This window comes from Sebastes umbrosus, chromosome 14 (genome assembly GCF_015220745.1).
Source record: "Sebastes umbrosus isolate fSebUmb1 chromosome 14, fSebUmb1.pri, whole genome shotgun sequence".
In the NCBI taxonomy this organism is placed as follows: Eukaryota; Metazoa; Chordata; class Actinopteri; order Perciformes; family Sebastidae; genus Sebastes; species Sebastes umbrosus.
In genome coordinates this window covers 5311995-5324379 of record NC_051282.1, presented here as the reverse complement: position 1 = coordinate 5324379, position 12385 = coordinate 5311995, and positions in this window count along the sequence as shown.

Below are 12385 nucleotides of genomic sequence, written 5' to 3'. Positions count from 1 at the left end.
TGTGCTGCTTTCAACACAACCAGTGTGTTAGCACATTTAACACATGCTGTGTGAGAAATATTTCAACACAAAATAACTCAGAGAAATAATATAGAGATGTGTTGTTTATACTTTTCTTTTTTTTTTACCTCCGCCAAGGCCGAAGGCCTAGGAAGGAGGTTATGTTTTCACCAGCGTTGGTTCGTTGGTTTGTTGGTTTGTTAGTTTGTTGGTGTGTTTGTTGGTTTGTCTGTTAGCAGGCTTACTCCAAAAGTCCACGATGCATTTCAATGAAATTTTTTGGAGAGGTGGGATGTGACACAATGAACAATCCATTCGATTTTGGTGGTGATCCGGATCATGATCCGGCTTCTGTTAAGACATGTGCAGTGCAACTGACATGACGCGTTCATGAAGCATCACCCAGCCTCTTTCCTTCTGCCTGCAGAGGGACAGAGAGAGAGCAGGGGGTGGAGGGAGGGAGGGGGGACACCTGTAGATTCAGTGTTTTTTCACATTAAACTCTGTGAAATTACAGTTGAGTTCGACCAAAGCACACTTGGTGATTGTTGGAAAGAGTAACGACGTTAGGTGAGTTTTACTTTGTTTCTGTCCAGTTTGAATGAAGTGCTTTACGATGCTCCGCTACGTACAGCTGATCTTAACATAAACAAAAATACACATGGATGATGACGCAATCTGCACGGAGAAGGGGGGACACTTGCACTCGGGCAGCTTGGCGGAACTCTGTGCTCTTCGAGTGCGATTCCAGTTTTTTTTTTCTAAACTTATCCTAAAATGCAGTTTGTCTGTATGCAAAAATTCTATTAAAATGCTCACAAAATAAACAACTGCATGACATCTTGGGCGACATTTATTAAAATCATTAAAACATTAAATTTTTTTAACAAGTGTGAAAACACCATGGGTCTCCTGTGTCTGGCTCTGAGGACATGGACACATTTCAAAATTGGGAACATTCACATTCACGTGGCTTCCTATTTATTAATAACAAAAAACTTTGATGACGGATTGTGAAAACTTGATGTCTTTACTAGATGAATAGTTTTCTTCAATTAATAACATTTACTTTTATGCCCTCCCTTCTTTCCACAGTGGAAAGACCTGGCAGAGGACAAGGAGATCTAATAAACTGTGTACAGCAGATTTATATCTGTGATGTTATAAACTGAAGCTGTGTGCGTCAGTCTGCCACGCTCCTCCATTCACTCCTTTTACAGAGCAGACTTGAAGCGTCTGGTCTTTCTCCACAGGACTCTTGTCACGTAAACCTCCCAAACTCCCCCCTACTGATTGATATCCACATAAGTGTTGACATTTCACTTCATTTCCATCCACAAATCCATTCTGGGAAAAACCGGGATGGATTGTAAAGCAAGTTCCAGATATTATTAGAACTACTGGGAACAAATGATGATGACTTTACACTGCAGTTTCCATTGTGACAGGAAGAGGGAGCTGCTCTCACACAGAGCCGTGGCTTTTAGAGTCCCTGCCATGACAGATGGCAGACCAATCATTTCCAGCATTTCTCTCTTCTACAGTAAAGCCAAAGAAATATGTTTCAAGGACACAAATACTTTCAATGATGATCTTGATGACCCTTTGACACTTTCACCTGACCTGACTTTGTGTGGAATGTTTACTGTTGTCCTTGGTGTTTCACTGATCTGTATAAAAGCTGGTGATAATATGGCCATAATAACTTGTTATGGAGCCCTAAACTAAGCAGCCAAACTGTTTTTTTTTCTTTATTAGAGCAGCTAGAGAGTGACAGGAAAGGGGGGAGAGAGAGGGGATTACGCGCAGCAAAGGGCCACAGGTTGAAAGTGAACTCCGGCCACCGCAAAGGACTTACACGGGGTGTATACTCCACCGGGTGACCTAGAGGTCGCCCCAGCCAAACAAGAGTTGGAATGAAATGAAACAGTCAGATCATTTTTCCTTATCATGCCTATAGTACATAGGCCTAACTATCGCTTCACGGCAATACAAGAACAATGTTTCTTTATTACCATGTCTGCAATTCAAGGAAGCCCTAAACAAACGTGATTCAAACATCTTATTTTCTCCGTTTTCCCACGATAACAAGTTAATTTTACTTTGTCGAGATCACAAGTTATTTATGTCATTATCTCAAAATAACGAATGTTGTTTTCCCGAGATAACGGGATCATTTTCTTGTGATCTCAGGATGAAGAGAAATCTTTGTTTTCTTGAGATAATGAAGTAATTAATTCAAGATTACAAGCAAACAAAATAAACAAACTTGACATGCCATGACGACTGATGGATGACTTGAACACTCATGTAGCCTATTTCTGCATTTGTTTTGTGCTTTATTCGAATTAAATTTGTTTTTGTGTGAACACAAAAAAACTGAATGAATGAATTGCAGGTGTTATGCTGAAGTCTGTTCCCCCGTCAAATAGTGTTTCCCTCCTGTTAAAATGAAGGCACCCCCCTCGGTGGTCATTCCATACTTCGTCAACTCTTATCATTTCAGCACCACCAAAATAATGTTACACCAACCTGGACAAATTCCTTGCTGCCTTGAAGGAAAGAGGGATTCCAGATGACGACCTCAAAAAAAATGTTGCAGGGCAAGGTAAAACACATCTGCACAACCCTTTTCAACTAAAGCTGCCAGATCATTTTCTTGCTATCTAGTTGTTACCTGACTAGCCGCTTGCGTTGGTGCTGGCAAACTCAGTTTTTAGCTAAATGGTTGGTCTGATAGAAGAGGTTTGAAGTGCAGCAGATGTGTGTTTTGTGGCAAAAAAATAAGCTGTAGCATTAATACATCCCACCACAGAGTTGAGCTCATCCAGCCTGTTGCCTTATGCCTTGTAGACCTATTCCATGAAATTCAAACATTCAACTTGGAGTGAAAACAACAACCAACTGAAAGCAGAGAGCACCATGGCATAGTTATTTTATTTATATGTATTATTATTACCTCCGCCAAGGCCAAAGGCCTAGGAAGGAGGTTATGTTTTCACCAGCGTTGATTTGTTTGTTTGTTGGTTTGTTGGTTTGTCCGTTAGCAGGATTACTCCAAAGGTCCGTCATGGATTTCAATGACATTTTTTGGAGAGGTGGGATGTGACACAATGAACAATCTATTTGATTCTGGTGGCGATCCGGATGATCAGGCTTTCATGGCGTTGACATTCATGTCGGTCGGTAAAAGTCTTCTGTGAAGGCTGCTCTCATGTATCCTCGCTCATGGCTCCTCCTCGATCCCTCCTCGATCCTCGTTTTTCTGAGCAGAAAGAAGAGCTTTGAGTTTGTCTTCAAGATGGCACACCAGAACAACTAGCGAGGAATTGTCACATAAGAGACTTAAAATGCACCCCTGGTCAGTCTCAGGCAGAAGACAACAGACCTCACAGTCAAGTTGGACTGAGTTGCACTGCTCTTGGTCTCTTAGCTCTGGCTCTTTGTGGCCGTCTGGTGGCTGTACCGACGCAATTACACCAACAATATGAAGATGAATCTGTTGATACCCCCATAGACCAAAGTGTGACTTTCCATTCTCAATTATCTGTTGTATAGGTTGGAGCTCTTCAGTCATATAGGATTATTGATCAATATTCATTGTGTCTATTACTATTTCAATGTTTTGGGGATATTTATGTTATTGGTTATAACATGGCTATATGGAAAAAAATAGTGTTTTGAAGTAAAACTACCAGTAAAAACTGTCAACTGTTCTCTATGCTAACCTTGCTTGTGTATGTATGCAGGGACAGTCTTTGTTTGTTTGTGGCCCCAGCTTCGTTTCCGGCTTCACAGTCTTCTCAGCTCTAGGCTTCATGGCTCCAGACAACAATTTAAATGTCCCCTTTGTCCTCCCAGGCCCTGGGCTAGCGTTCAAAGCATTTTCTCAGGCATTAGCCATGATGCCCCTCCCTCAGCTATGGGCCTTCCTGCTTCTTCATTATGCTCGTTCTGTTGGGACTGGACACACTGGTAAGACCAAGAGATCACACAACATAATGTTGGTGTCCTGGGGCGCCGTTGTAGCTCAACTGGTAGAGCAGACACCCCATGTACCAAGGCTGAGTCCTTACCGCAGCAGCCCGGGATTGGAATCCAACCCGCGGCCCATTTGCTGCAATCCCCCTTTCAATACTGTCTGTCACTATCCAATAAACGCATAAAAAGCTATAAAAAAATAAATAATCTCAATGTTAAAGATGCAACTGTTCATGCTGGATAAGTGAACACTTAAAAATGTAGTTTAACCCTCATCCCAGCGTTGTAATCAAGAACACCTAAACCGAGACCAAGTCATGACCAAGACCAGAGTGTATCAACCCCGAGACCAAGACTTTGAGGGGTTAATAATAATAATGAAATGTGGAACATGTTAACCATAGGCACTCCTCAAATGTATCTGAAAGATTCATATTCCCATAAAAACACCAGTGGGAGTGAGTGGGAATTTCACTTTGTTTTCCAAGAGCAATCACCATAATGGCAATAAGACTGAGACAAGACAGAGTGAAAATGCAATGGATTCCGAGACGAGACCGAGACCTGGTCTTGAGACCAAGACCGATCTCCAGTACTACAACACTGCCTCATCCTACCAGAGGTATACTTTTTTTTTCATATCTCATAGGTGCTTTATTCTGTCATTCCAATTTTTCATGACTTCAATCAGTTTGTTCCTAATGACTTCATATCATTGTTTTCTGTTTCTGTTTTAATAAGTACTTTTTAAATAACAATTTTAAATACCAATGTATTGGATCCTGGGGGACCCCATTCAAAAAATCCAATTGCATTGTTTGCCATGGGTTCTAATTTAAAGTATCACACACTATCAGGATGGTATTGGGGCACTCTGTCAGTCATTTTGAAGGACACAGAAAGAGATGCAGCAGACACAGATTTCTCCATGTGCTCCGTCTATTTTCTATTTTACACAATATGCAAATAACTGGAACTTTCATAATATAATAATAATCTATTTGATTTCTTCAGATGACATTAATTACATAACTAATAATGTTTTCAGAAGAAATATGTTTTTGCTATGAGGTCCTTATATGTTAAACAGGATGCTGGGATGAGGGTTAAAGCCCATATGCGGAGAATTTAGTATCATTATATAGAATCATTCTGTTTGTATATGTGTTTAGCCATGCTAGCAGCGTGGCTCTGTGGATGGCAATGTCGGTCTGATGGTCAGTCGAGCACTTTGATCCACATTTTAAATATCTCTACAAATATTGGATGGATGGCCATGAAATTTTGTACGGATATTCGTAGTCCGTAGAAGATGAATCCCCTGACGTTGACATTTTTGGCTTTTAGAGAAATGTCTTGACAACTATATGATGGATTGCCGTAAATTGTGGTAAATATATTCATGGAGCCTAGAACACTTTAATGATCTTTGGTGGCTCTTTGGTGATCCTCTGACTTTTCATATGAACATGAACAAATAAAGGTAAAGAATAGACAGGACTATTAATAATGATACGTACATGTTATAAAAACGGTGCATTTTAAAGAGTTATGCAGGACTTGTATAGAAAATGTGAGCCTTGGCAAGTTAGGATAAAAGCGTTAATAACTACAACTACTTCTGAGGTTTTGATGTTTCTCACTGGATGGCTGCAAACAGCAGCTAAAAGACTACCAAATATGACAAAACATAACAATAGTTTGTTTGGGTCATGGCATCTGGGAACAGATGGTTGCGTATTAGCTAGTCAAAACACAGCTACTTGAGAGTCTACTATTTTTATTCAGGATGAGACTCCCATTTGCCATTGGTGGCCTTATCTAAATAAACCAAGGACTCTGTGATAATCGACAGAAAATGATGAAGTAGATATATTTTAGGAAAGGATTTCTTTGCTTTATGTAAGGGACAGGGCGTCACAATGAGAAGAACAGAGGAAGGAGGAAAAGAACTGGGGTAGGAACTTTCCTTGATGTGGAGAAGAAAAGGAAGGTGATCATAATCAAAAGGCAGAAGTTAACAAACGTCCAATATTCCATGGTTTACAACAGTGGTTAGTTTGCGAAATTGCGTCATTACGACAGTTTACTGGAACTGACGCCACTGGCGTCACAGTTTACGGCTCACGCCCCATGGTATTCTCAAATAGTAGGCTAGCTAAAATACAGTTTGCAAGTAAAGCTTTTGTTTGCAAATGACAGAACAAAGGAAGTAAGCTGTAGTAACTGAAATAATAAAGTCAATGTTCCAGTCACGGGACATGATCCAGGAGAAAATAACTTAACATCAGTCAGGCACACAAAATAGTGAAGTGACAGAAACGTTTTTGTTTCAGAGCATCAATGTAGTACTGTACTATTGTTACAACTACTCAGAGTTAGACTATTCTGAAGGTTAAACACTGTAGTGTTATTTAAGAGTAGAGTGTGATGAGATCACATGGTATACAATAGTAATGTACACTTAGGGTAAAATCTGTTCAAATGCACTGAAGACCATTTACTTCTTTCTAACTTTCAAGCAAAAGCCATTGCCATTATGTGACATGTTAAAAGGTGTAGTCTTTAATGATGTAGTTACGAGTATTGGTATTACATCCCATAGTCAGAGTTGCACTGAAAGTGAATGCTAATGTTGAGGACAACATTTATTTGGCAGGGGAGGATTGTAGTGTGGTGGAAAAATGCTACAGGCCTATGTTAATCATTGTAAAGATACAAGTATAACTACAGTACAATGTGCTGGCAAAGAAGGGTTAATGTCGAACCATTCTGACAGTGACTTAGTGACCTGACTACTAGAAGGCGCAGGAACAGCCATCGTGACATTAGACTTTGATCCTGAGATATCTCGTTCTCTATTTGACCAGAACAGCTCAGATCTGGGACTTACGGTGAAAACCTGTCAGAAGGGGATTAATCATTACCTTATTTAAGGGAGGGTGTGTGTTATGTTGTTTTGATATACTGATGTACTTGAAAATACAAATCAGTTTTGTGTTGTCTGAATGCAGACGCAAGGCTTAGATCTTTTATGCAAATAAAAATGTTGTATCTCCACCAACCTTTCTCTCCTGAGTCGAATTTTTCACCAACATATTTTGGCGTCACGAAAAACGGGTGTTGGAAAGAGCAAAGAGGATGATCCTCAAGGCGCAGCCTGCTGCAGTGGTGCGGTGGTTTTTCTCTCTCTCTGTGACGAAAGGTGGCCACCAATAAAGGTAAGCAGATTTTGCTTAAACATTTCGCCGTGGGAGAGAGTGGCTGCTGTATAGATGACATATGCTGGTGAGGTCTAAATAATTAAATAATTGTTGGGGCTCTCCAAAATAACAAAACGTAATATGATAAAGAATAATAATATATGAAAGGAGACAGAGGTTGTGGTGATGCAATCTGTATGTGCGTGTGTCTGGCTATGTGCATGCAATGTAAATATTTGGGAATATGTTATGAAAGAAGAAAAAAATCCGTATAAAAACAGATAATATCCTGTCAGAAAATGACTAGTACATTTTCCGTTAAGTTTACGGGCATTTCTTCAACCCCTGTAATGGAAATTTCTGATGATTTACAGGATGTGCTAGTGGTTGAGGTAGGTTCAGTAGATGGATTGAAGCCATACCAGCTATACATAAGAATGCCGATACAGTGGCAAAGTTTCTGTGCAGAGAAGTAATCCCTCGTTTTGGTATACCAACACGGATAAGCTCAGATAATGGGAAAGAGTTTGTAGACAAGACAGTCAGGGCAATCTTGCAAAAGCTAGGGATCAGGCAGTGTCTTGGCTGGTTTATCACCAATAAAAGCCCAGGTTTGATTGAATGGCAGAATTCTACGCTAAAGAATGCGTTACTGAAGGGTTGAACTTGGTAGATGCCTTGCCACTTGCGCTAATGGCACATTGAGGAAGTGTAAATAGGAGGTTGCAACTAACACCACATGGAATGCTTACGGGATGTCCCATGCCTTCGCCTGTGTTCAGATGTCAGGGTAAAGGACCTTCGCTAGAGATTCTGGCGAAAGATATGAAAGCGTTTGTGAGACAAATGTGCACAAGAGCATATATTCCCATGCTGTCTCTGTACAGAAACCACCAGATGGAGAGGACCCCCCTCCCAAGGTCGTGCCAGGAGATAAGTTATATTTCAGAGTGTACCAGAGGAAGTGGAATGTGCCAAGACCAGAGGGACCCTACGAAGTAGTTCGAGTCACCTCCACAGCAGTCCAGGTAAAAGGATCATCTACTTGGTATCACCTGAATCAATGCGTTAAGGCCACGGAAGAGTTAGAAGGAGCAGAGCATAGAGAGACATCCGTGCAAAAAGATAACGAGAATGGTATCACACACTATCAGGATGGTATTGGGGCACTCTGTCAGTCATTTTGAAGGACACAGAAAGAGATGCAGCAGACACAGATTTCTCCATGTGCTCCGTCTATTTTCTATTTTACACAATATGCAAATAACTGGAACTTTCATAATATAATAATAATCTATTTGATTTCTTCAGATGACATTAATTACATAACTAATAATGTTTTCAGAAGAAATATGTTTTTGCTATGAGGTCCTTATATGTTAAACAGGATGCTGGGATGAGGGTTAAAGCCCATATGCGGAGAATTTAGTATCATTATATAGAATCATTCTGTTTGTATATGTGTTTAGCCATGCTAGCAGCGTGGCTCTGTGGATGGCAATGTCGGTCTGATGGTCAGTCGAGCACTTTGATCCACATTTTAAATATCTCTACAAATATCGGAAGAGTTAGAAGGAGCAGAGCATAGAGAGACATCCGTGCAAAAAGATAACGAGAATGGGGTTCCAATGCCTCAGCTGCATAGCAGTACTGCTGATAATGGGCTACATAGTGCAGAAGAGCCCAACGGCAGAGACCAACGTTCGACTCCCCAGAGCTCGACGCCACAGCCGAGTTCCCCAAAATCGGCTTCACAGATCTTGACCCCAGCCTTGCCCACTAGTGAGGAAGAATGGACAAAAGAGCTGGCTAGTTCCATACCTGTGACCGAGCCCTGGTAAGAGTATGTGGTAAGTTATGATGACCAGATATCCGTCCAAACTTCATTTATTACAATCAACAAAGGTTCATTAACTACACCGACGAAGCCCTTCTAGCTTTAGGAGAATGACTCTCCGCAACTAGTACCATGACATGGCAGAATAGACAGCATTAGACTGGATGCTGGCAGAGAAGGGAGGGATGTATGCCCTGATAGGAGAATTATGTTGTACATTCATACCGAACAATACCGCCCCAGAAGGTTCCTTCTCCCTGGCCACGAAAAAAATAAAAAACTTACCAAGGGGTAAAAGAGAATGCAGGACATGGGAAAGGCTGGTTCTCCTGGCTAGAGTTTAATTTGGGCAAATGGGGTGCCTCCTGGGATAAATAATAGGAGTCATAGCAGGTGGTTGTTTGCTAATAATGGGAGTGGTATTCTGCTGTTGCATCCCCATTATCCGTTCACTCATAACTAACCAGATTCGTTCCGCCTTCCCCCTTGGAATGCCAAAGCCCAGTATCTCTAGGACTTAGGGAAAGAGGACTCTGACAGTGATAAACACGACGACCCAGATGACAACTGTGACCTAGGTGGAAAAGATGCGCCTCTGGCACTCTCCATAGTCTGGAGAGTGATGATGAGTAACCCCTACAGCCCAATAACTACTTATCAACATGCCCGTTCTTCTTATCCAACTGACCCCCGACTTATGCTGCCCAACTCAATAACCAAAGACTGCCACTGAACACCCAATACGTCAGAGGAACAACAGTCAGCCGGGATCAAAGAGGCCTCGCACTTCACCTCTGGCCTCAGGGTTCTCCATCCCTATTCCCCAACCAAGAAGCTACCAGTCCCAGGGCCCTGGGGAAAGTCTGGCTGCAATCCCAGACCCTTTCTGATCCACCCTGACCAGCCAAGCACATCACCCTAGACAAGGAGCAATTTCGTGTCTGCACTATTGTCAGCGGTTGTGGATAGACTACCTGGAGCGAAATGCGCAGGAGCAAAAAGAGATTGCTAGATCTCTTTGCATTATAAGACGCCGAGGAAGACTACTGGAGTGTACGCCGAACACTGCCCCTACTCTACGGCTGCGTTGGAACCACGAGGAAGAGGTGAAAAACGAGTGCCCTCCTCCACCAGTAGCGTGCCAAGCTCCACCTCACCAACCCCGACGAAGACACCGACGACGACGTCGACCACACATTAACGCGTTCAAGAAAGTATCATAGATACCTGTCATACTCGAGATGACATAAATCGTGATACGGTTCGCTACATGATTCTCAGCAGGAAACCGATGGATTGCCTACTCCGGGTAGGGAATGAGTCCTTACCCCAAGTGAAGGAGTTCAAATACCTCGTGGGCTTGTTTGCGAGTGAGGGGACAATGGAACGTGAGATTAGCCGGGGAATCTGAGCAGCGGGGGCGGTATTGCATTCGCTTTACCGCACCGTTGTGACGAAAAGAGAGCTGAGCCGGAAGGCAAAGCTCTCGATCTACCGGTAACTCTTCATTCCTACTCTCACCTGGCCATGAGGTCTGGGTCATGACGGAAAGAACTAAGAATCAGTTTTGTGTTGACTGAAGAGACGCAATGCTCAGATCTTCTATGCAAATAAAGGGTCTTTTGCGTCTCCATCAACCTTTCTCTCCTGAGTCAGATTTTTCACCAACTGTAGCACCTGAAAGAAATATCATTTGTTATAGTATATTCCTGGTTACATTTATTTCACCATTCATTCAGTAATATAATGTAATATTCAGTCTTTTGTTTAAGTATGTGTAATTGCACCTGCCGGCAGGGGGCAGGGTGACACTCTTTGTGGTAAATGACTACCAGCCAAGTAGATGAAGTTTCAGTTGTTAGACGGAGCCTGTGGTCTGTGAAGTGTGTGTGCCCGGTGCTGTATCGACAGCTTGTTTTGTTTTGCCAGTCCTGCCGGTGAATAATACAAGTTGAACTCTCTCTTCTACACCATATACTGTGTGTGTGAGTGGTGTAACATACTCATAGTAATGATCAGGGGACTGAAGAGGGAACACAGAGATGGAGACCAAAGTGAAAAAGAGGGAACATTGGACGAAGAAAAGGGAATATATCCCGGCAGCAACAGGCAACGTGGTGGGTCTGGGCAATGTGTGAAGATTCCCCTCCCTGTGCTATACTGAACGAAGGAGGTAAGCTGGAACAAACCCGTACTACAAACTTGTGTATAGTGATCTTGTGACAAATGTTACACACAGGAGAACATGATCCGACCTCGATCCGGCCCAAATGGAGAAAGCATTGCGCCTTTTTGGATTTAACCAGCTCTGGTAGCAAGCTGCGCTGTGCATGTCAACACCAGACACCAGACACCATTACCTCAAAAGAGCCTACGCTTGCCCTCGCTATTCACATCAGTACTAAACAGGTGTAACGTCAGGCTGTGTTGAAGACCATGGGCATACAGTACCTGATGGATCTTCGGAAATATTTTCGGCAGATGAGCATGTCACAGTTTAGGAGGGTTAATGCACGCCTCCTCCTCCATCCACTGTCTCTATGTGTCAGCCCTGTGAGAAAATACGTTTCCCTAGACATGTAATTGAGATTGCAGTTTAGCAGTTTATGGGAACATAATTCTGGAGGAGACAGGGTTGGTTGTCCACAGCTGCTTTATACTGTATGAAGAGCTTGTCCTCAGTTCATTAAATCCATGCAGCCATCATTAACCCCTTAAAACTCCAACGGCCCGCCAGCAGGCCCGGCCGCTCTTCTTTCTTTCAGAGGTTGTAATTTAATCTTTTTAGAGGGAAGATACTGGTATCATCTGAAACTAGAAAACCTTAGGAATCCATTGGTATCAATCATGTCATGCTAGCTTGTCGGTAAAGAACGCTAAATAACGCTACGAATTTACGCCACGAATTTACGCTACATTTTGGCGAGGAAAAACTGTGCTGCTCAGAGTACTCGCAGGCAGGAGAGAGTCACTTGCTATGGTTACGGGGACGCTCTACGTCCCTGTCGTTCTGAAACTTTGCTGCAATTTTTAAGCTTATTTTCCATGAGGGTGACGCCGTTGCGTTCGATTTGTCATCCCACTTCCGGGTGAGAGGGACCTAAGCTAGAATGAGTTTAAAATACCCATTACTATAGATGCCTTAAAAATGTTTTCAGTTGCATCTGGGCTCAGTATTAATAAAGATATGTGTGAAATAATGACTGTACATTATTCTGATATCCTCTCAGTAAACGATCTGAACGTTAAAAAGGTTGTCCTGTCTCCTGATTGCCTGCAGCTACCAACGTCTCTGAAACTGGTCATTCTGCAGACATGAAACATGTCCAAATTTGACATCAGTCATGCAAGTGCAACATACAAA